General features: G+C 28.1%; 1 protein-coding gene across 1 annotated transcript in view; it reads left to right on the top strand.

The window, feature by feature from the left end:
• Nucleotides 1-4423: 4423 nt before the first annotated feature.
• The window catches only part of Fkbp12 (peptidyl-prolyl cis-trans isomerase Fkbp12), a 63951-nt gene continuing 41621 nt past the window's right edge, over nucleotides 4424-26753 (top strand). The window contains exon 1 of the mRNA XM_075310169.1: nucleotides 4424-4427. The gene's annotated coding sequence lies outside the window, so the exon portion shown is untranslated. The remainder of the gene's footprint in view (nucleotides 4428-26753) is intronic.

Below are 26753 nucleotides of genomic sequence, written 5' to 3' on the forward strand. Positions count from 1 at the left end.
ATACAAATGAACTTTTGACAAAATTTCCTATACAAATAAATTTTTAACAAAATTTCCGATAAAAATGAAATTTTGACAAAATTCCCTATAGAGATTAAATTTGAACAAAATTGTCTATAGAAATGAATATTTGACAAAATTTCCTATAGAAGTGAGATTTTGACAATATTTTCTATAGACATGAAATTATGACAAAATTTCTTACAAAAACGAAAATTTGGGAAAATTTCATACATAAATGAAAGTTTAACAAAATTTTCGATAGAAATAAAATGTTTAGAAAATTTCCTATAGAAAGAAATTTTGAGAAAATTTCCTATAGAAATGAAATTTTGAGAACATTTCCTGTAGCAATGAATTTTTGTGAAAATTTCCTATAGAAATTAAATGTTGAGAAAATTTTCTATAGAAATTAAATGTTGAGAAAATTTTTTATAGGAACGAAATTTTGACAAAATTTCCTATTGGAACGAAATTTTGACAAAATTTCCTATAGAAATGAAATTTTGAAAAACTTTCTTAAAGAAATGAAACTCGGACAAAATTCCCTACAGAAATGAAATTTTGCGAAAATTCTTATCGAAATTAAATTTTGACAAAATTTCCTTTAGAAATGAAATTTAGACAAAATTTTCTATAGAAATGAAATTTAGACAAAATTTTCTATAGGAATGAAATTTTGACATAAATTTCTATAGAAATGAATTTTTGACAAAACTTTTTATAAAAATGTTTTTTTTTTTTTAAGAAAATTTCCTACGAAATGAAATTTTGACAAATTTTCACATAGACATGAAATTATGAAATATGAAATTATGAAAATTTGGGAAAATTTCATATATAAATGAAATTTTAACAAAATTTTCGATAGAAATAAAATGTTTAGAAAATTTCGTATGGAAATGAAATTTTGAGAAAATTTCCTATAGAACTGAAATTTTGAGAAAATTTCCTATAGCAATGAAATTTTCAGAAAATTTCCTATAGAAATTAAATGAGAAAATTTTCTATAGAAATGTAATTTTGACAAAATTTACTATAGAAATGAAATATTGACAAAATTTCTTACAGAAATGAAATTTTGCAAAATTTCATATTGAAGTGAAATATTGACAACATTTCTTATAAAAATTGAATTTTTAAAAAAATCCTATACAAATGAAATTTTGAGAAAAGTTCCTACATAAATGCAATTTTCTCAAAATTTCATATGAAATTTTAACAAAATTTTCTATAGAAATTAAATTTTGACAAAATTTCTTATAGAAGTGAAGTTTTGAAAAAAATCCTATAGAAATGAAGTTTTAACAAAAAATTCCTATACAAATGAACTTTTGACAAAATTTCCTATACAAATAAATTTTTAACAAAATTTCCGATAAAAATGAAGTTTTGACAAAATTCCCTATAGAAATTAAATTTGAACAAAATTGTCTATAGAAATGAATATTTGACAAAATTTCCAATAAAAGTGAGATTTTGACAAAATTTCCTACAAAAACGAAAATTTGGGAAAATTTCATACATAATTAACAAAATTTTCGATAGAAATAAAATGTTTAGAAAATTTTCTATGGAAATGAAATTTTGGGAAAATTTCATATAGAAATTAAATTTTCTTATAGAAATGAAATTTTCAGAAAATTTCCTATAGAAATTAAATGTTGAGACATTTTTCTATAGAAATGTAATTTTGACAAAATTTACTATAGAAATTAAATATTGACAAAATTTCTTATTGAAGTGAAATATTGACAACATTTCTCATAAAAATCGAATTTTTAAAAAATTTCCTATACAAATGAAATTCTGAGAAAAATTCCTACATAAATGTAATTTTCTCAAAATTTCATATGAAATTTTAACAAAATTTTCTATAGAAATGAAATTTTGGCAAAATTTCATATTGAAGTGAAATATTGACAACATTTTTCATAAAAATTGAATTTTTAAAAAATTTCCTATACAAATGAAATTTTGAGAAAAGTTCCTACATAAATGCAATATTCTCAAATTTTTATATGAAATTTTAACAAAATTTTCTATAAAAATTAAATTTCGACAAAATCTCTTATGGAAGTGAAATTTTGAAAAAATTTTCTATAGAAATGAAGTTTAAAAAAAAAATTCCTATACAAATGAACTTTTGACAAAATTTCCTATACAAATAAAGTTTTAACAAAATTTCCTATAAAAATGAAATTTTGACAAAATTCCCTATAGAAATTAAATTTGAACAAAATTGTCTATAGAAATGAATATTTGACAAAATTTCCTATAAAAACGAAAATTTGGGAAAATTCCATACATAAATGAAAGTTTAACAAAATTTTCGATAGAAATAAAATGTTTAGAAAATTTCCTATAGAAATGAAATTTTGGGAAAATTTCCTATAGAAATTAAATTTTCCTATAGGAATGAAATTTTCAGAAAATATCCAATAGAAATTAAATGTTGAGAAAATTTTCTATAGAAATGTAATTTTGACAAAATTTACTATAGAAATTAAATATTGACAAAATTTCTTACTGAAGTGAAATATTGACAACATTTCTCATAAAAATTGAATTTTTAAAAAAATTCCTATACAAATGAAATTTTGAGAAAAGTTCCTAAATAAATGTAATTTTCTCAAAATTACATATGAAATTTTAACAAAATTTTTTTAAAATTTTACTAAATCTCCCATAAAAATTTCTTATCAAAATGAAATTTTGACAAAATTTCCTATATAAATAAAATTTTAACGAAATTTCCTATGGAAATGAAATTATGATAAAATTTCCTATGGAAAGGACATTTTGAGAAAAGTTCCTATAGAAATAAAATTTGGAGACAAATTTCCTATAGAAATGAAATTTTGACAAAAATTTCCAATAGAAATGAAATTCTGACAAAATTTGCTATAGAAATGAAACTCGAACAAAATTCCCTACAGAAATGAAATTTTGCGAAATTTCTTATCGAAATTAAATTTTGACAAAATTTCCTTTATAAATGAAATTTAGACAAAAATTTTCTATAGAAATGAAATTTTGAGAAAATTTCTTATAGAAATGAAATGTTGACAAAATTTCATATAGAAATGAAATTTAGATAAAATTTTCTATAGAAATGAAATATTGACAAAATTTCTTATAGAAATGAAATTTTGGCAAAATTTCATATTGAAGTGAAATATTGAGAAATGTTCTTAAAAAATTGAATTTTTAGAAAATTTCCTATAGAAATGAAATTTTGACAAAATTTCCTTCAGAAATGAAATGTTGAGAAAGTTTTTATAGAAATAAAATTTTGACAAAAATTCCTATAGGAATGTAATTTTGACAAAACTTCCTATAGAAATGCAATTTTGACAAAATTTCCTATGGAAATGAAACTCGGACAAAATTTCCTACTGAAATGAAATTTTGAGAAAATTTCCTATAGAAATGAAATTTTAAGAAAATTTCCTATAGAAATGAAATTTTAACAAAATTTCCTTTAGAAATGAAATTTTGGCAAAATTTCCTATAGAAATACAATTTTGACAGAATATTCTGTAAACCAGAAGACTTGGAACTACCCAAATTCCTTGATATCGAAATTTTCTGCCTGTGTCTCTGGCAAAGTGTAATCTCCTATTTCCCATCTTTCGAATATCTCCCACTTACAAAACTGGCCACCACTAGCAATTATTATCATTGGTTACATCCAACATTTATGGATTTATTGCCACCTTTTGCTTCACCATGGAAGACATACACATGAAATGAATGGCACAAAACGCACCGAAAATATGCGATGCACTCAATATGCTTTGCGATAAGCTATTCCAATGTTTATTTAAGACTTTATTCCACCTACCATAAGAGCACGAATGAGTGAGGAGCATGGAGTCGCACGTACCTATGTTATACCCAAAAACCGAACGCAATTTTTTTTAGCTGGGGAATTTGTTTTTCGGAAATTTATGGTGAAATGTTTGTGTAAAGATATGAAGTTCTGATTTTAGTTCTTCACGAGGAGAGAGGTTTGCATTTTTGGTGTATTTTGTTAATAACGATTCGTTACGAAAGAAAAGGTGAATGAACTGGCGATAAATGCATGTTTCGATGTTTTTTTCCTTTTTTTGGAATAACCGAATGGGCTCCAATGGCCATATTTTGACTAGGTGGCTTACGTGCCACCGCTTTCAGTGGGTGGGGGGAATGAGTTTTTTTCATTGCGTGTGCATTTTTGATTTTAATTTTTGGGATAATATCTTGAAGTTTTTCTGTTTTGTTGATTTAAATTTTTAGTACAACATTTGTTTACACAAAGAATTTTCACAAACAAATGGCAATTGGTAAAATATTTACAAATAAATTTCTTCATAGATTCAATAAGGTGAATAATACAGTTTCTATACTCACCTCTACACACTGAAAAAAAGTTGACCGAGTTCCAAAGGTAATGCCTTAAATTATTTTGCTATTGATTCCGCAAACATTTTACATTCGAATCTCCTAAACTCTAAGGACAAAACACCTTCAATAAAAAGTTTATAAACTTTTGGTCAAGTAAAAAATCTTCATATCAGAGAAATGCGCCTTTTATGCTACACAACAATCACATTCGAATTTTAAGGATATAAAGTCGTTGTACTTAAGACTATATTTTTTCTGTCTAGGGTGGTTTTATACTAATTTTGACATTCTGTTTGCAACGCATAGAAATATTGGTCTAAGACCCACATTTAGAATACTGTGTGGCTGGTATGTATTACAACCATCTTTTCTATAATTTCTAAACCGCTTGTCAGAGATCTGACAGATATATTCCAGTGACTCGTCATTTTATTGACTACAAGCTTTCAAAAGTATTCGTAATGGAACCACGGTTGCCACAGTTGTTGGAATTTTACCAAAAATGGTAGATTATTTGGTAGATTGGTAGAATTCCTGATGATTTGGTAGATTTTGCAAAATATCCCTTTCCAACTACAAGGTACTTCACAAATTTTTTATATCTTTATTTTTCTATAGAAATAAAGTTTTGAGAAAATTTTCTATAGAAATGAAATTTCGACAAAACTTTCTATAGAAATAAAATTTTTACAAAATGTTCTATAGAAATAAAATTTTGACAAAAAATTTCTATAGAAGTAAAATTTTGACAAAATTTTCAATAGAAGTAAAATTTTGAGAAAATTTTCCAAAGAAATAAAATTTTAACAAAATTTTCAAAAGAAATAAAACTTTGACAAAATTTTCTATAGAAGTAGGTTAGGTTAGGTGGCAGCCCGATGTATCAGGCTTACTTAGACTATTCAGTCCATTGTGATACCACATTGGTGAACTTATCTCTTATCACTGAGTGCTGCCCGATTCCATGTTAAGCTCAATGACAAGGGACCTACTTTTTATAGCCGAGTCCGAACGGCGTTCCACCTTGCAGTGAAACCACTTGGAGAAGCTTTGAAAAGGCGGGCATGCTAACCATAGCACCACGGTGGCTCCAACTAAAAGGTACTTCACAAATTTTTTATATCTTTATTTTCCTATAGAAATAAAATTTTGACAAAATTCTATAGAAAAAAAAAATTTTGACAAAATTTTCTATAGAAATGAAATTTTGACAAAATTTTCTATAGAAATAACATTTTGACAAAACTTTCTATAGAAGTAAAATTTTGACAAAGTTTTCTATAGCATTGAATTTTGACAAAATTTTCTATAGAAGTAGAATTTTGACAAAATTTTCTATAGAAACAAAATTTTGAGAAAATTTTCTATAGAAATAAAATTTTGAGGAAATTTTCTATAGAAATGAAATTTTGACAAAATTTTCTATAGAAATAAAATTTTGACAAAATTTTCTAAAGAAATAAAATGTTGACAAAATTTTCTATAATAATAGAATTTTGACAAAATTTTCTACAGAAATAAAATTTTGACAAAATTTTCTATAGAAGTAAAATTTTGACAAAATTTTCTATAAAAATACAATTTTGAGAAAATTTTCTAAAGAAATAAAATTTTGAGAAAAAAAATCTACAGAAATAAAATTTTGGCAAAATTTTCAATATAAATAAAATTTTGAGAAAGTTTTCAATAGAAATAAAATTTTGAGAAAATTTTCAATACAAAGAAAATTTTCTATAGAAATAAAATTTTGACAAAATTTTCTATAGAAGTAAAATTTTGACAAAGTTTTCTTTATAATTAAAATTATGACAAAGTTTCCTATAGAAATAAATTTTTTACAAAATTTTCTAAAGAAGTAAAATTTTGACAAAATTTTCTATAGAAATAAAATTTTGAGAAAATTTTCTATAGAACTAAATTTTTGAGAAAATTTTCTATAGAAATAAAATTTTGACAAAATTTTCTACAGAAATAAAATTTTGAAAAAATTTTCTATAGATATAAAATTTTGACAAATCATTCTATAAAACTAAAATTTTGACAAAACTTTCTATAGAACTAAAATTTTGACAAAATTTTCTATAGAAATAAAATTTTGACAAAATTTTCTACAGAAATAAAATTTTGACAAAATTTTCTATATAAATAAAATTTTGAGAAAGTTTTCAATAGAAATAAATTTTTGAGAAAATTTTCAATACAAATAAAATTTTGAGAAAATTTTCTATAAAAATACAATTTAAAAAAAAAATTCTATAGGAATAAAATGTTGACAAAATTTTTTATAGAAGTAAAATTTTGACAAAATTTTCTATATAAATAGAATTTTGACAAAATCTTCTATAGAAATAAAATGTTGATAAATTTTTCTGTAGAAATAAAATTTTGACAAAATTTTCAATAGAAATAAAATTTTGAGAAAATTTTCAATAGAAATAAAATTTTGACAAAATTTTGTACAGAAATAAAATTTTGACAAAATTTTCTATAGAAATAAAATTTTGACAAAATTTTCTATAGAAGTAGAACAATGACAAAATTTTCTATAGAAACAAAATTTAAGAAAATTTTCTATAGAAACATAATTGTGAGAAAATTTTCTATAGAAATACAATTTTGACAAAATTTTCTATACAAATAAAATTTTGACAAAAATTTCTATATAAATAAAATTTTGAGAAAGTTTTCAATAGAAATTAAATTTTGAAAAAATTTTCAATAGAAATAAAATTTTAAGAAAATTTTCTATAAAAATACAATTTTGACAAAATTTTCTATAGAAGTAAAATTTTGAGAAAATTCTCTATAAAAATAAAATTTTGACAAAGTTTTCTATAGAAATAAAATTTTGAAAAAATTCTCTATAGAAATAAAATTTTGACAACATTTTCTATAGAAATAGAATTTTGACAAAATTTTCTATAGAAATAGAATTTTGACAAAATCTTCTATAGAAATAAAATTTTGATAAAATTTTCTATAGAAATAAAATTTTGATAAAATTTTCAATATAAATAAAATTTTGAGAAAATTTTCAATAGAAATAAAATTTTGAGAAAATTTTCAAAATTTTCAGAAATAAAATTTTGAGAAAATTCTCTATAGAAATAAAATTTTGACAAAATTTTCTATAGAAATAGAATTTTGACAAAATTTTCTATAGAAATAGAATTTTGGCAAAATCTTCTATAGAAATAAAATTTTGATAAAATTTTCTATAGAAATAAAATGTTGATAAAATTTTCAATAGAAATAAAATTTTGAGAAAATTTTCAATAGAAATAAAATTTTGAGAAAATTTTCAATAGAAAAAAAATTGAGAAAATGTTCTATAGAAATAAAGTTTTGAGACATTTTTCTATAGAAGATTTTTTGTTTGGTAGGTTTTTGGTAGAATTTGCTCCAAATTTTGGAAGTTTATATTTGGCTCGAGTGGTAACCGTGTTTGTATGCACTAGAATTTTTTCTTTGCAACCATTCAGGAGATCCACATAGTTGTTTAAAAACAACTATAATATCAGAAGAATAAAGTGAGACTTGGGACCTTAATCCACAGCATAGAGGGTGTTACTAAAAAAAGGGGCGCAACATCATAAAAAGGTGTGACATAAATGTGAAAGTTAGCTTGTGATACCACAAGCGGCGAACTTCTCTCTTTTCAATAAGTGTTGCCCGATTCTACACCCAGAGAAGGAATATCATCATCATCTCCTACAGTAATATGTTATTTTTGGAGGGTGCAAATTTTGCCACTAAAGTTGTACAAGAGTTCCCACTATTACGGGTTTCGAAAGTATGCCACCTTTTATGAAAAACAATACGAGATAAATTAATTTTTAAGCAGTTTACGGGTTTCGAAAATATGCCACCTTTCATAAAAAAAAACAATACGAGCTAAATTAATTTTTAAGCAGTTTTTTCTAAAAAAATTGTGACATTTATTTTTCCAAATTAGATCTAAATTGACCTAACAACCATTTTATTTACACAGAAAAATAAGTAAATTATGTTATGGGAAAAATAAACTAAATTGTATTCCAAATTTTGAGATTAATTAAATTAAGGAAAATTTGTTTACATTTTTGGGTTTTTAACTACCATTTACGAGATGCATCCTTCTAGAAAAACAAAAATGAACTAAAAATAAAAAAAATCTTAGGTGCCAGATCATCGCCATTTTAAGCACGGTGCAGTTCATCCTTACTATTTTTGAGAATTGAACGAAAAGTTCTCCTGCTGCTGTTGGAATTGAACTTATTTGTATCTCATTAAAATTTTACTAGCATTTAATTCATAAAATTTCTGAGACATACTTGGAATAAAAAAAAATCGTTGGGCTGGGAAACATTTTTTACAAAATTTTAAAAATAAAATAATGCAAAAATATACTTTTTGCAATAAATATAAATTAATTTTAGCATAAGACTAACAACTGACTTTTTTCTGTGTACATTAGAGAATTTTCTAATTTATTAAAAATAGTGGCACAACATGATAAAAAGGTGGCAAAAAAGTGAAAAGCTTGAGAAAGTGGCAATTTCGCCACTACTATGGTCGGTTTTAACATTGAAAATAAGTTTGGAGAAAATAAAATTCGTCGATAATAAATGTTCTTCTATCTGATGTTTTCATTCGTCGATAATAAATGTTCTTCTATCTGATGTTTTCATTATGTCTAGTAATGGCTCATCCATTATGTGATTTTCCTTCATTTAGAAAAACTACAAACTATCGATAGTCCATTAAAGTTTGCCAAATCAATAGTATATATTTTCGATTGAATTAAGAACGCCAGTATAACAAAGGCACGTGTCCCTTATCATTAAGGTCAAGACAATAGTTTCGTCCGGTGAAAAGTTTAGTGACCTTATGATCATCTCACTCTGATCATACAAAGCAAATCCCAATTGTATACAATTGCAATTTATTTTTATCAAAATATTTGAATTGACATGCGTAAATGTAATTCTCAAACAACAACAACAACGAATAAAAGAAAACAAAAGAAATTTTCTGAAGCCAGAAGATTAGAAGCGCCAAATAAGAGATTAAATGATATTATGAGGGTCATAGGTTTCGATCACACAAGGGCAAATTATCACAAACAAAATTCTGCGGGGGTCAATCAACACCATGGGCAAATAACATCCAAGATAATTTAAAATGTGTGGAATTTTTCTTTTTTGCAATAAAACAAAAGATTTTTCCCCGAGACAAGCACACTTATTTTCGCCAAAAAAAAAGGAAACATTATTTAGGGTGGTTTTGTTTTTGGGAGAGAAAATAAAACTTAAGCATATGAGGGTACATTCTTAAAGTATTTTTGACACATAAATGCAATAGAAATACGTAAAATGTGTTTGGCATACTTTAAATCATTTCTGGGAAATTTTTTCATTCAAGGTCTTTGTTTGAAAATGATTTTATGATCATCATTTGTGAATATATTCAACCCTTTTTGGTTCAGTTTTTTGCATAGATTTTTCCCAATTTTTGCGCTTAAGTGCAAAAAACTGCACATACCTGTTTAACCCTTTGGACAACTATAAATATTTTTACCTGCTATTTTCATAACATTTAAATTTCCTTGGCATTCATAAAATTTTGAATTTCTTGGGATTTTGTTTAATAATGAGTTTTATACCTGATTCAAAAATAGAAAATTAGGAAATGGTTTTTGTAAATAACACTATATCAACATTGGCAAACTAACAATTTATCGTAATTTTCAAAAATTTTAGAACCAAAGCAGTGAAAGCAATCTAAATGGAAACAGAATCGAAGTCCCTGAATGAAGCCCTATGATTCATTAAATTACTACAATTTCCTATAGAAATAAAATTCTGACAAATTTTCTATAGAAATAAAATTTTGACAAAATTTTCTATAAAATTAAAATTTTGACAAAATTTTCTATAAAATTAAAATTCTGACAAAATTTTCTATAGAAATAAAATTTTGACAAAATTTTCTATAAAATTAAAATTTTGATAAAATTTTCTACAGTAATATAAAATTGGAAAATTTATAGAAATAAAATTTTGACAAAATTTTCTATAAAATTAAAATTTTGATAAAATTTTCTACAGTAATATAAAATTGGAAAATTTATAGAAATAAAATTTGAGAAAATTTTCTATAGAAATACAATTTTGACAAAATTTTCTATAGAAATACAATTTTGACAAAATTTTCTATAGAAATAAAATTTTGACAAAATTTTCTATGGAAGAATTTAGACAAAATCTATATATATAAAATTCAATCAATGTTTGTTTATTTGTTTGTTTGATTATTTGTTTGTATGTTCCGAGTTGGCTCCGAAACGGCTGAACCGATTTACTTGAAACTTTCAGAGATCGTAGGGGGCGTTCATGTGGTGAAAATAGGGTATCTCATTTTTTGACACCTGATCGCGGAGGGGAACTTCCCCTTTGTCGGTCTTTTTGAAAATTGGACCAAAGTTGACCTATTTGCTTGAAATTTTCATTGAAGGTTGAGGTTGGCATCTAGACAAAGATCCGCTACTTTATATTTCGATATTTGATGGCGGAGGGGGACCTCCTCTTGTTCGATTTTTTTTAAAGTACAGTGAAAAAACTAAACGTCTGTAAATTATCTGAGATTTACAAAGAACGTGCGATGAGGTTATGGAAATCATCAGGTAATTTCATGTGGACGGGGAGGGGGACCTCCCCCTTGCCCTACTTTTTGAAACTTGGAACAAAATTATGCGATTTGCTTGAAATTTTCAGTGAATGTTGGGGTTGGCATCTAGACAAAAATCCACTTCATTATTTTTCGATATTTGGTCGGGGAGGGGGACCACCCCTTTGGCCGACTTTTTTTTTTAAGTACAGTGAAAACAAAACTAATGAGGTTATGAAATTTATATCAGATGAGGTTATGAAATTTATATCAGGTTCCTGATTTTTTTAATATAAATAAAAGGGCATAGGGAGACATCCGCTTCTCTTGAGTACATACGGAGAAACAATTAAACTTTACCGAGTTACTTGAAATTTACAGAGGACTGGGGAGAGGTTACAATATTAATAGTTGATACCTGATTTTGTGATATTTGGACGGAAGAGAGGCCGCCCCTTTGGGCTTATAATTTGCTTGACATTTTCTGGGACGGTTACAACAGATACGCTACATCACTTTTCGATATTTGGTCGGGGAGGAGGTCCTCCTCTAAAACTGCAAAAAAAAAACAAAAATTCTTAAGTTTTCTTGAAATTTACAAAGGCAGTGGGGGAAGGTTATGAACGAAGAGGCAACCTTCCTTGCCCCACACTTGAAGGAAAGTTTCAAGAATTAGGTTAGGGATGCTATTCACTACGGTGTTTGTCGGTATTGTATCGGGGAAAGTGACGTCCCTTTAAAACAATAGAGCAAAATTTGAACATCTCTGATCTACTTGAAATTGACAGGGAACGTGGGAGGAGGTGATTAAATTTATACATGATTTTTAAATTAGTATATGATTTTTCGATATCTGGTTGGGGAAGGGGAAAACTGAAATAAGCTTTGTCGATTTACTTCGATAGAATTTATGGGAACCATTGAGTAGTTGTGAAATTAATATAGGGTACGCGATAGTCCGATATCAGGTCGGAGTGGAGCGAAGGTGGATTCCCTTTTGTCCGTTTTTATACCCTCCACCATAGGATGGGGGGTATATTAACTTTGTCATTCCGTTTGTAACACATCGAAATATTGCTCTAAGAACCCATAAAGTATATATATTCTGGGTCGTGGTGAAATTCTGAGTCGATCTGAGCATGTCCGTCCGTCCGTCCGTCCGTCTGTTGAAATCACGCTAACTTCCGAACGAAACAAGCTATCGACTTGAAACTTGGCACAAGTAGTTGTTATTGATGTAGGTCGGATGGTATTGCAAATGGGCCATATCGGTCCACTTTTACGTATAGCCCCCATATAAACGGACCCCCAAATTTGGCTTGCGAGGCCTCTAAGAGAAGCAAATTCCATCCGATCCGGCTGAAATTTGGTACATGGTGTTAGTATATGGTCTCTAAAAACCATGCAAAAATTGGTTCACATCGGTCCATAATTATATATAGCCCCCATATAAACCGATCCCCCGATTTGGCTTGCGAGGCCTCTAAGAGAAGCAAATTTCATCCGATCCGGCTGAAATTTGGTACATGGTGTTAGTCTATGGTCTCTAACAACCATGCAAAAATTGGTCCACATCGGTCCATAATTATATATAGCCCCCATATAAACCGATCCCCCGATTTGGCTTGCGAGGCCTCTAAGTGAAGCAAATTTCATCCGATCCGGCTGAAATTTGGTACATGGTGTTAGTATATGGTCTCTAACAACTATGCAAAAAGTGGTCCACATCGGTCAATAATTATATATAGCCTTCATATAAACCGATCCCCCGATTTGGCTTGCGAGGCCTCTAAGTGAAGCAAATTTCATCCGATCCGACTGGAATTTGGTACATGGTGTTAGTATATGGTCTCTAACAACCATGCAAAAATTAGTCCACATCGGTCCATAATTATATATAGCCCCCATATAAACCGATCCCCAGATTTGACCTCCGGAGCCCCTTGGAAGAGAAAAATTCATCCGATTCGGTTGAAATTTGGTATGTGATGTTAGTATATGGTATCCAACAACCATGCAGGAATTGGTTCATATCAGTCCATAATTATATATAGCACCCATATAAACCGATCCCCAGATTTGACCTCCGGTGCCTTTTGGAGAAGCAAAATTTATCCGATCTGGTTGAAATTTTGTACGTGTATAGTATATGATATTTAACAACCATGCCAAAAGTGGTCCATATCAGTCCATAATCACATATAGCCCCCATATAAACCGATCCCGAGATTTTGTTTTGGAGCCTCTTGGAGGAGCAAATTTCATCCGAGTCAGTTGAAATTTGGTACATTGTGCTAGTATATGGCCGTTAACAACCATGCCTAGCTAGGTCCATATCGGTTTATAGTTATATATAGCCCTCAGATCCATATCACTAATTGTATATAGCCCCCATATAAGCGACCCCCATATGTCAATTCTGGCTCCCTACGTACCGTGCAAAAGTCCATATCGATCCGTAATTATTTGAAGACTTACCTACACATTTTTTTTTGTCTAATGTATACCACGTATGGACTAACTCACAATTTAGAAAACGATTTAAGATACCACAACCCAAGTAATTCGATTGTGGATGACAGTCTTTCGTAGACGTTTCTACGCAATCCATGGTGGAGGGTACATAAGATTCGGCCTGGCCGAACTTACGGCCGTTTATACTTGTTTTAAATTGAAAGTAAAGGGTTGTCCGTAAGTGGGAAATCGATACATAATGTTATGATTTTTGCACAGGCTTCTGCCAGACTTCTTTTTAGTAAAGAACTTTAAATTACATGAAATTGGCAGCCAACGTAGAGGGTGCATCATTTTCCAACATTTTAGCAAATGTTAATGTGGTAAAATTTTTTAGTACTTTTGCTTTTTCCGATTTATTGGATGGTAAACAGTAATTCTTTGTATGTTATTATAATATAGTGCTTAATTTTCAGATATGTTGAGGAGAAGGATACCTTTCCTTCACAAAACACACTTAAAATTCACAAGAAATATAGAAGATTGTCGAACTACTTGAATACAGAACATTATTTTGGAGGCATTTTTTAAGACGAACCGTTTTACATATGCATATCCGCAGTATTTGTACCTATAAACGAAAAAGCAAGTAGTCCGACTTGTTTGAAAGAATTCAAATCTTTTCGAATTTAACTTTGTCAGCACGAAGGATATGGTTGACTAAGTTAACGCAAAATATTCCTATAAATACGCTTCGGAAGGCGCAACGAAGCGGGCCGGGTTACGCTAGTTTTCTATAGAAATAAAATTTTGACAAAATTTTCTATAGAAATAAAATTTTGACAAAATTTTCTAAAGAAATAACATTTTGACAAAATTTTCTATAAAAATAACATTTTGACAAAATTTTCCATAGAAATACAATTTTGACAAAATATTTCTATAGAAATAAAATTTTGAAATTTTCTACAGAAATGTAAAATTGGAAAAATTATAGAAATAAAATTTGAGAAAATTTTCTATAGAAATAAAATTTTGACAAAATTTTCTATAGAAATAAAAATTTGCAAAAATTTTCTATAAAAATATGCTATAGAAATAAAATTTTGACAAAATTTTCTATAGAAATAAAATTTTGACAAAATTTTCTATAGAAATAAAGATTTGACAAAATTTTCTAAAGAAATATAATTTAGCAAAAATTTTCTATAGAAATAAAATTTTGTCAAAATTTTCTATACAAATAAAATTTTGACAAATATTCTATAGAAATAAAATTTTGACAAACAAAATTTATTATCAAAATTAGCTTTTGACAAAATTTTCTATAGGTATAAAATTTTAACGAAATATTCTATAGAAATTAGAAGGTTTTTGGCAAATTATTCTTCAAATTTGGGTACATTTTTTTGGTTCGAGTGGCAACCGTGCACCATGCCCGACTAGCATATAAATCCATGCCAAATTTGTTGCAAATTTTCAGGGAAAAAAAACCAACTTGTAATTGGCCAATATTGTAAAAGCGAAGCTACTTGTTGGCTCATTCCACTCAAAATTTCTTTTGTGGATCGGAGAGCTCTTGCACTTTTTAGAACTTGAAATGAGTTTTGGTCCAAGCATCCGTTTTCGCGATATGCTTCCGCTCAAATTTTCTACCACTGCAGCGTGGATTTTGGTCAAATATGGTCTCTCTTTTCATATCATTTCTGGTGTTTCGTGTGTGAGTTTCGAGAGCCAGTCGCTTTGGTTGAGTTTACGTACTATAATTAATCACTCAACAAATTTAAAAAAAATCCTATGAAAATCAATAAAAATTCGCATCTACCATTTAACTGAAATTTAGTCTCCTCAAAAAACGCAATATTCTTTAGTTTCCGCGTATAGGTATAAATACGCTAAATTATTTTCAATTTGTTATTTTTGAATATACAACCCCTTACATTAAATTAAAATCACATACCTACCAACCATTTCCAACATCTGCTTCTTAGATTTTCTCCTTTTGTAATCTTAATTTTTATGTAAATTTTTCTTTAAGTAGAAAATTTATCGATTTCTTATGTTTTTGCATCCTTAGGATTAACCTCGGTATCAACATATTTGCATAATAATGCTAAATCTTGACATATCTCAGAATATTTGCATAAATTAAATGTACAGAGAATTTTTGCCTACAACCCTTTGCATGCATTTTGTATAATGTCCGGTTGTTAGAGAATCTTAGAATTCAATAGCAATTTTAAGGGTTGACAACTTTTGACATACATTTACATACCTGTTTACAATTTGTAGTTTTGTTAAAACAAAAAAGCACTAACAGGTTCATGTCATTATGTCATTACGATGGGGGAGAGAATGGTGATCGCAGACACCGAGATTTTATTTCATTTGCCGGACTATAATACAAAAAAATTAATAACGTTGATACTAGCATACGAGATGCCTTTCTCTGCACAGAAAAAAGTCTGTTGTAAAACTGAAGCTAAAATGAACTAATATTTATGCAAAAATTTTATTTTGTTTTAGTTTATTTTTAAAATTTTGTAAGAAATTTTCTCCAGCCCAACGATTTTTTTTTATTCCAAGTATGTCTCAAAAATTTTATGAACTAAATGGCAGTAAAATTTCAATGACATGCAAATTAGTTCAATTCTAACTAAAACAGAAGAAGTTTTTCATACACTTCTCAAAAATAGTAAGAATGAACTACAGCGTGGTTAAAAAGAGGAATTATCTGGCGCCTAAGATTTTTTCTTTATTTTTAGATCATTTTTGCTTTTCGAGAAAGAATCATTTCGAAAATTGGTAGATAAAAATCCAAAAATGTCGTAAATTTTTCGTTAACTTAAAGTACCTCAAAATTTGGAATACAATTTAGTTCAGATTTCGCACGAGATAGTTCATTTTTCCCATAATGTAGTTTACTTTTTTTCTGTGTGATACAAAGATTTTTTACTTGAGCAGAAGTCGATAAAAGAAAATATTTCATTCATAAAATTTAATTCCGTATGAAAGTATGTTTACTCTTCTACATTCAAAAAACTGTGAACCCACCACGAAAAAGATTTTGATTTTGAATTTGATTGATTTGATCAAGATGAGCGTCTTATTGATAAAATTTAGAAATTTTAAGAAATTCTGAACTATTTTGTGGTAGACACGAATTTAGTAAATCTTTATACTTCATTTGCGTCTAGTTTTTTTTTCCCCTTTTTAGTTCATTTAACTATCATACGCCAAAAATTATTAAAGTCCAGGAAACTTTCTCAAAACATAAAAATTCCATGAACTAAAATTGGCTTTACTTTACCATATAGGGTTCATCATTGAGTGTAGACACTTAATTTTCATATTTTAAAAAATTTCTTGTGGGGTGAAAATCCTTCGTTATATGCACTTTTGGCAACAAATTTAAAATGACATAAATTTTTCTGAGTTAAAACACAATAAAAACAAATAAAATAATAGGGATTCCAGGAAATATAAAATAATAAAAATTTTAAAAAATAGTTAAAAGTGTACCGGTCCATTTCTCGACTGACGTGGAATTTCTCATAAAATTTACGCTAGTTCCTTCGAAAAAGTAAAGAAAAAGTTTATTTTTTTAAATGTTTTTTTTTTTTTTTTTTTTTTAATTTTTCAACTGAAATAGCATTATGTTACATCTGAAAAATTAAAGCGAATTCAATGCATTAAATTCCTAAAAATACGACTTCCACCCTACGACAAGCACATGTAAAATTCATTGCTTCTTATCCAATTTTGCATCACTTCCGCTTCCATGAAGAGAGAACATTTTCATTGCATTTTGGGCTATATTCGGATATTTATCAAAGACTTTGATATTACTCGATAAAAAAATATGAAAAAAATTAATGAATAAAAAGTCGCAAAATGTAAACAAGCCAGGCCGAATCTTATGTACCCTCCACCATGGATTGCGTAGAAACTTCTACGAAAGACTGTCATCCACAATCGAATGACTTGGGTTGTGGTACCTTAAAACTTCTTAACATCGTTTTCTAAATTGTGAGTTAGTCCATACGTGGTAGAGAGCCAGAATTGAAATATGGGGGTCGCTTATATGGGGGCTATATACAATTATGAACTTTATATGGATCAATTTTTGTGTGATTGGGGATCGATTTATCTGAGGGCTATATATAACTATAGACCGTTATGGACCTAGTTAGGCATGGTTGTTAACGACCATATACTAGCACAATGTACCAAATTTCAACTCACTCGTATGAAATTTGCTCCTCCAAGAGGCTCCAAAACCAAATCTCGGGATCGGTTTATATGGGGCTATATATGATTATGGACTGATATGGATCACTTTTGGCATGGCTGTTAAATATCATATACTACCATCACGTACCAAATTTCAACCAGATCGGATAAATTTTGCTTCTCCAAAAGGCACCGGAGGTCACATCTGGGGATCGGTTTATATGGGGGCTATACATAATTATCGACCGATTTCGACCAATTTTTGCATGGGTGTTAGAGACGTATACTAACACCACGTTCCACATTTGAACCGGATCGGATAAATTTTGCTTCTCCAAAAGGCACTGGAGGTCACATCTGGGGATCGGTTTATATGGGGACTATATATAATTCTGGACCGATATCGACCAATTTTTGAATGGGTGTTTGAGGCCATATATTAACATCACATACCAAGTTTCAACTGAATCAGATGAATTTTGGTCTTCCAAGAAGCTCCGGAGGTCAAATCTGGTGATGGGTTTATATGGGGGTTATATATAATTATGGACCGATATGGACCATTTTTTGCATGGTTATTAGAGACCATATGCAAACACCACGCACCAAATTTCAACCGGATCGGATGAATTTTGCTCCTTCAAGAGGCTCCGGAGGTCAAATCTGGGGATCGGCTTATATGGGGGCTATATATAATTATGAACCGATATGGACCAGTTTTTGCACGGTTGTTAGAGACCATATACTAACACCACGTACCAAATTTCAACCGAATCGGATGAATTTTGCTCCTTCAAGAGGTTCCGGAGGTCAAATCTGGGGATCGGTTTATATGGGGGCTATATATAATTATGGACTGATATGGACGTATTTTTTCGTGGTTGTTAGAGACCATATACTATCTCCACGTACCAAATTTTGCATGGCCATTAGAGACCATATACTAACATCATGTACCAAATTTCAGCCGGATCGGATGAAATTTGTTTCTCTTAGAGGCTCTGCAAGCCAAATCGGGGGATCGGTTTATATGGGGGCTATATATAATTATGGACCGATGTGGACCATTTTTTGCATGGATGTTAGAGACCATATACTAACACCACGTTCCACATTTGAACAGGATCGGATGAATTTTGCTCCTCCAAGAGGCTATATATAATTATGGACCGATTTCGACCAATTTTTGCATGCGTGTTTGAGGCCATATAATAACACCACGTACCGAATCGGATGAATTTTGGTCGTCCAAGAGGCTCCGGAGGTCAAATCTGGTGATCGGTTTATATGGGGGCTATATATAATTATGGACCGATGTGGACCATTTTTTGCATGGTCAGTAGAGACCATATACTAACACCATGTACCAAATTTCAGCCGGATCGGATGAAATTTGCTTCTCTTAGAGGCTCCGCAAGCCAAATCGGGGGATCAGTTTATATGGGGGCTATATATAATTATGGACCGATGTGGACCATTTTTTGCATGGTTGTTAGAGATCATATACTGACACCATGTACCAAATTTCAGCAGAATCGGATGGAATTTGCTTCTCTTAGAGTCCCTGCAAACCAAATTTGGGGGTCCGTTTATATGGGGGTGTAGAAATCAATGCGTCGTGATGATTAAAAATCCCAACAAAATCGAGGATTTTGTCGCCAGAATGGTGCAACCTTTACCGCAACACGGGATATTTCGAAATGGTTGTTGTCGCCAGGTATTTTGCAAATTTAAATTGATATAACAACGGTTTTCGTCGGGGTCACCAATGTAGAAATCAATGCGTCGGGATGATTAAAAATCCCAAAAAGCAATAATTTTATTTTTTACCAATTATGAAAATCAATTGTCTTGAGAAAATCGTACATAAGTCTAAGGCTACTTAGTTAATCCTAAATGTATATAAAGTACAAACATATATCACTTGAAATGAAAAATAATCTATGACTACTAGATAATTTAAAACAAAACACAAAAGTAGGATTTGAAATAGTGTCGCCACAGGGGCTATACGTAAAAGTGGACCGATATGGCCCATTTGCAATACCATCTGACCTACATCAATAACAACTACTTGTGCCAAGTTTCGAAGTCGATAGCTTGTTTCGTTCGGAAGTTAGCGTGATTTCAACAGACGGACGGACGGACATTCTCAGATTGACTCAGAATTTCACCACGACCCAGAATATATATATACTTCATGGGGTCTTAGAGCAATATTTCCACGTGTTACAAACGGAATGACAAAGTTAATATACCCCCATCCTATGGTGGAGGGTATAATGAGAAAAGAGTATAAAGTACACCATTTTACTAAATTCAAAATTAGCATTAAAAAATTAAAATTTTTTTAAAAAATGGTAAATTTTACTTTAATTGTGTTCCAAATTACCTAAAATGAGTACATTTTAAAATTGTGACTTTCTTGAATTTCGTTTAGCGCTAACGTAATTTTAGCTATTTTTAATTTCAATTTCTTCTTTCAAAATATGAAATTTTCTAAAACAAGCAAAATATTGTTTTTTTTTTATTAAATTTCTTCCAATTTGACAATAACTATTTAGTTGTTTGAATCATGTTGAAATTATTAAAATATTTTAATTGAAATTGTTTAATATGAACCTGCAATTTCTTTCATGATGGGTTCCTTTTGTACACCATGCTAAAGAATTTCATGAATCAATGGAATTTTGCCGCTATATTAAAACCTGCAACGACCAATGCCAATAAAATCTACCTGCCTAAGATGTATATTCAAATCTGAGTCGAACTAACCATTTTTATTCAACTTAAGAATGAATAAAAATATGTTAATTAGATATAGGACTATTATCACGAAAAAAAACTACACGAGAAGAGATTTTAAAAACACACACATACCCAAAAGGCTAATAGAGAAAAACTATATAAATTGGTTAAGATTTTTTTTCCTTTTACCATTAAATAAAACCCAAATTCTATAGAGTCTAATCGAAAGTCTTTAAAATAAATCCTATACTAACCAAATACATGGGAGTAAAAGAGATAGAGCGCTATCAAGAACTACAAAAACTAATAGGCAACAAGGCTTAATAACCACGCATGTATGTTGTAAGAATTACGTACTTGCGTGTGTGTGTTTATTCTCATATGGTCACATATAAGCCTATGATGCTGAGGGTTCAATGCAATAGATGCATATAACCTGGCCTTAGAGAAAGAGAACGCAAAAGAGCAAGCGAATCTGTGTGATTCGTATTTCAGCAAAGAGGACATTTAGGAGATGCAAGCAAAGAGAGCATCATAAACTGTTATAAAAAGAATAGAAATCAATGAAAACTATCGATGAAAATCAATTGAATGTGATTGGATGGAATTTTCACAAGAGCGTTATCCTAAAGAAGAACAAGGATGCAATGTACTGTTGGAAAAGGAAAGAAATACAATTATTTGCAAATATTAAAAGAAATTGATTTTTAAACTAAAATTATTAAAAAATAATAATAATATAAAAATGAGATGATAGAAAAGGAAAAAAAATAAAATAGAAATAAAATATTAAAAATGATTTTATATAATTTTTTAAAATTAAAATAAATTTTAAACTTTAGTTATTTTAGTTTAAAATTTGTAAACTAAAATATCTTTAGCCTCTTCTTAATCTTTTCTTAGATAAACATTTTTTTATGTCATCCCTTCCAAAAAAAACCGTTACATATATTGTCATTTTACAAAATCGATCAATTTCTCGTAATTTACATAATTTTCTCCTGTTTGCCTTAAGACGATTCCTTTTGCAGGACCTGAAGGTCACGTCGTTTGGTTTTTGTGCAAATGCATTAAACGTTTATCCTTCTTATTTTGCTAAATTATGCAAATTAGATTTCAACTCATCATCAAAGTCGCCCTCTCTGTGGTCTTTGTAACCCCTTGCCAATCATTTCTTGCTCAGCTGCCTTATCAATTCTTAAGCTCGACGTTTTGTTTTTTATGCAAATTTTGTTTTTGTTTGTGTGAGGAAATTTATTGATTTTTCATTTCTTGTCTTAAAGATTTTTGCCTTAACACATTAAAATAATTTGCATAATAATGCAAATTCTTGACATATTTCCTCAATGCTATGCATAAATTAAAATTTATGTGGAAAATGAAATCGAATGTCAACCCTTTGCTTCAGCCGTTGGGCGCCAAATGTGTATGCAGTCCACCCTTCTCCTCGCAAAAGGTCATTTAGTTCGATCGTTGCAAATGATTGAAAAGGGAGCAGTTAATGATTATGCATAAATTTGCATAATAAACTATTTTCGGAATTTTTCTTGTGAACAGGTAGTAAGAGAGAAATTGAAAGGGTCTCTTGGAGTCGAAAACTTAAGGGAAGATCATGGAGCATAACTCTGATTTTCGTATGATATTTGAAATTAAAATTTTAAAGTCAAATACTGTTGTAAATGAACTTGAGCTAAATTATATCTAAATGAATTAGATAAAAATAAATTATGTTAAATTAAATTTCTTTAAGTTAAATTATTTTCTATTGATTAAACTTTAACTAAAACTGACATTTAATATGAATATGTATTAAAGTTTTTGAAATATTTTAATTTTATTAGATTTAAAGTAATTTAATATAATTTACAGGGTGGCTGATATGTAATGCAACAAAGTGAAGCTCAATAATTTTTTTTTTTAATTTTATTTTTTAATAGCAAAAATATAGGAAATATCTTGCCTATGATTATTTGACTCCCTAGACAATAGACCACCCCAGACAAATATCCCGAAAATAATTTATTTGATTTACTATCCCACAAACAATATCCACTTACTTTTCACTATTATTTCCTGGCAGGACTCCATTATAATTTTTTAAGTGAAGCATGAATGATTTTTAATTAATTTAATCTAAATGGAAGTAACTGAAATTTAATTTGAATATGTATCAAAATTTTTGAAATATTTTAATTTAATTAGATTTAAAGTAATTTAATATAACTTACAGGGTGGCTGATATGCAATGCAATTTTTATTATAATATTTTTTTTCTTAATTTTTCAAAAGCAAAACTGTCGGAATTATCTTGGCTGTGATTATTTGACTCCCTAAAAAATAATTTATCCCGAAATAATTTATTTAAACCCTTTGATTTACTATCCCACAAAGAATATCCACTTTTCACTATTATTTCCTGGCAAGACTCCATTATACTTTTTTTAAATGAAGCATGAATGATTTGAATTAATTTAATCTAAATGGAAGTAACTGAAATTCAATTTGAATATTTATCAAAATTTTTGAAATATTTTAATTTAATTAGATTTAAAGTAATTTAATATAACTTACGGTGTGGCTGATATGTAATGCAAGCGCAATATGTTTTTTTATTTATTTTTTTTTTTCAAAAGCAAAACTGTCGGATATACCTTGCCTATGATTATTTGACTCCCTATATAATAAAATACACCAGACAAATATCCCGAAAATAATTTATTTAAACCCTTTGATTTACTCTCCCACAAAGAATATCCACTTACTTTTCACTTTTATTTCCTGGCAGGACTCCATTACAATTTTTTTTTAAGTGAAGCATGAATGATTTTTAATTACGAAATTTCCAATTACATTTTCGAATTGTTCATTTACCAGGGCAATACAATTATAATACATACATCAGCCACCACCACCATACGACCATACACCACTTGCTGGCAAAAGAGACGCCACCACGGAAGCCATATTCCATAAGCCTACCATCCGCCCCAGTCAGGGCTAAAATAATGCCGCCAGAGACTAGTTCAATCCGTGGTTCTTTTTGGGTTGTGGTTTTTAATTATTAGTGTGAAATATAAGCGAACGCCTACTTTCCCAAAAAAATACATTCAATATTGGACAACAACCCGTTTGGTCCGGCATTGGTCATAGATGTTGATGCAGAAACCTTTTTTCTACCAATTTACCGACGAAATCCCACAAATAAAAAAATGGAAAAACACCAACAATGACTGACCAATTTCCTATAACAACAATAATTCGTTAGTTGTAGTTGTTATTGTTATTACTGCTGCTGTTTTTTTTTCTCCTTTTTTTGGTAATTTAACTAAAGCACCAACCAACACACAGCAACTATAGACACCAATTTCAATTGCATTTTTTCGCTTATCCTCCAGTTGGTTAGTGGCCTCTTGGTCTCATGCAGTGAACAAACAATACGGCCCAAAAACCACATTCAAATCGCCGTGTACCCTGCCATACCATAGCACTGCATTCAATCCATCGTTTGGCACAACTGGCCAACAATTAATCATGCGTACAAATTAAGGTCAAAATACCCACTCGTATCTAATACCCGAATATGAAAGAAGAAAAACTGGAAATATGTTGGAGAAAAGTGGTAGAAATCTTTCATTTTTTTTTTGTCTGATATACCAATATGGAACGATGGAAAGAGTTTGGCAAATCAAACGAAAACATATGGCTGATGCGAGAGAAAAATGTTAATGACCAATAACTACAAAGTTGGCGCCCAACGTGTGGTCAATGCCTTACGTTGGACATGTGTTGCTATAACTACCAAGTGGTTAAGATCTATCCATCATTAATATTCTATGGAAAAATAGAGAAATATATCAAACATTTTAATTTCGCCAAAATTTTGAGGGAGAGGACCTCCTCCGACTTTGCTTTGCTAAAAATTATAATTTCTCCAATTTATTGGAAATGTACAAATAAATTAAGAGTGACCACTCGTGCCAAGAATGATCTATCAAAATTTTAAGAAAAATTTACCAACATCTACCGAATTACAATTCATGCAAATTTTTATTTTGGTAGAAAAAGTTTATTTTTGTACAACATTTTTTTGCAAAATTTTAGTTTTATAGAAAATTTTTGCAACATTTTCTTTTTTTATGTAAAATGTTTTCAAAATATTTGAAAATTTGTATTTTAATAAAAAAATTTATTTCTATAGAAAATTTTTGAAAAATTTTAGTTTTATAGAAAAATTTTGCAAAATTTTCTTTTTTTATATAAAATGTTTTCAAAATATTTGAAAATTTGTATTTTAATAAAAAAAATTATTTTGCAAAATTTTATTTTTATAGAATTTTTGCAAAATTTTATTTCTATAAAAAATATTTGCACAACTTTATTGCTATAAAAAAAGATTTAGCAAAATTTTATTTTGGTAAAAAATGTTGTCAAAATTAATTCTATAGAAGATTTTGAGAAATTTGGTAAGCATTTAATTTCTAAAAAAAATGAAAATCTACCAAAATATCAAAAACTCTACCAATCTACCAAATAGTAAAAAATCTACCATTTTTGGTAGAATTCTACCAATTGTAGTAAAATTTAAAAAATTTTATTTTTATAAAAAAAAAATTATTTCTACATAAAATTTTTGTAAAATTTTATGTCTATAGAAAAATTTTACAAATTTTTGTTTCTATAGAAAATTTTTGTACAATTTTGTTACTATAGACAAATTTTGCAAAATTTTATTTGTAAAGAAAATTTTTTTCATATAGAAAATACCAAATAGTAAAAAATCTACCATTTTTGGTTGAATTCTACCAATTGTGGTAAAATTTGAAAAATTTTATTTTTATTAAAAAAATTATTTCTATAGAAAATTTTTGTAAAATTTTATGTCTATAGAAAATTTTTACACATTTTTGTTTCTATAGAAAATTTTTGTACAATTTTATTACTATAGACAAATTTTGCAAAATTTTATTTTTAAAGAAAATTTTATTTATATAGAAAATTTGTGGAAAATTTTATTTATATAGAAAATTTGTGGAAATTTTTATTTATATATAAAATTTGTGGAAATTTTTACTTGTTCACAAATTTTTTGCAAAATTTTATTTCTATAAAAAATATTTGCAAAACTTTATTTCTATAAAATAGTTTTAGCAAAATTTTATTTTGGTAAAAAATTTTGTCAAAATTATTTCTATAGAAGATTTTGACAAATTGTGTTTCTATAGGAAATTTGGTAAACATTTAATTTCTATAAAAAAAATTGAAAATCTAGCAAAATATCAAAAACTTTACCAATCTACCAAACAGTAAAAAATCTACCATTTTTGGTAGAATTCTACCAATTGTGGTAAAATTTGAAAAATTTTATTTTTATAAAAAAAAATTATTTCTATAGAAAATTTTTGTAAAATTTTATGTCTATAGAAAATTGTTACACATTTTTGTTTCTATAGACAAATTTTGCAAAATTTTATTTGTAATGAAAATTTGTGGAAAATTTTATTTATATAGAAAATTTGTGGAAAATTTTATTTATATAGAAAATTTGTGGAAATTTTTATTTGTTCAAAATTTTTTTTGCAAAATTTTATTTCTTTATTTTATTTATAAAAAAAAATATTTCTATAGAAAATTTTTGTAAAATTTTATATCTATAGAAAAATTTTACAAATTTTTGTTTCTATAGAAAATTTTTGTACAATTTTGTTACTATAGACAAATTTTGCAAAATTTTATTTGTAAAGAAAATTTTTGAAAAATTTTATTTATATAGAAAATACCAAACAGTAAAAAATCTACCATTTTTGGTAGAATTCTACGAATTGTTGTAAAATTTGAAAAAATTTATTTTTATAAAAAAAAAAATATTTCTATAGAAAATTTTTGTAAAATTTTATGTCTACAGAAAATTTTTCACACTTTTGTTTCTATAGAAAATTTTTGTACAATTTTATTACTATAGACAAATTTTGCAAAATTTTATTTCTAAAGAAAATTTTATTTATATAGAATATTTGTGGAAAATTTTATTTATATATAAAATTTGTGGAAATTTTTACTTGTTCACAAATTTTTTGCAAAATTTTATTTCTATAAAAAATATTTGCAAAACTTTATTTCTATAAAATAGTTTTAGCAAAATTTTATTTTGGTAACAAATTTTGTCAAAATTATTTCTATAGAAGATTTTGACAAATTGTGTTTCTATAGGAAATTTGGTAAACATTTAATTTCTATAAAAAAATTGAAAATCTAGCAAAATATCAAAAACTTTACCAATCTAC

Source organism: Haematobia irritans, chromosome 5 (genome assembly GCF_050003625.1).
Source record: "Haematobia irritans isolate KBUSLIRL chromosome 5, ASM5000362v1, whole genome shotgun sequence".
Classification (NCBI taxonomy): domain Eukaryota; kingdom Metazoa; phylum Arthropoda; class Insecta; order Diptera; family Muscidae; genus Haematobia; species Haematobia irritans.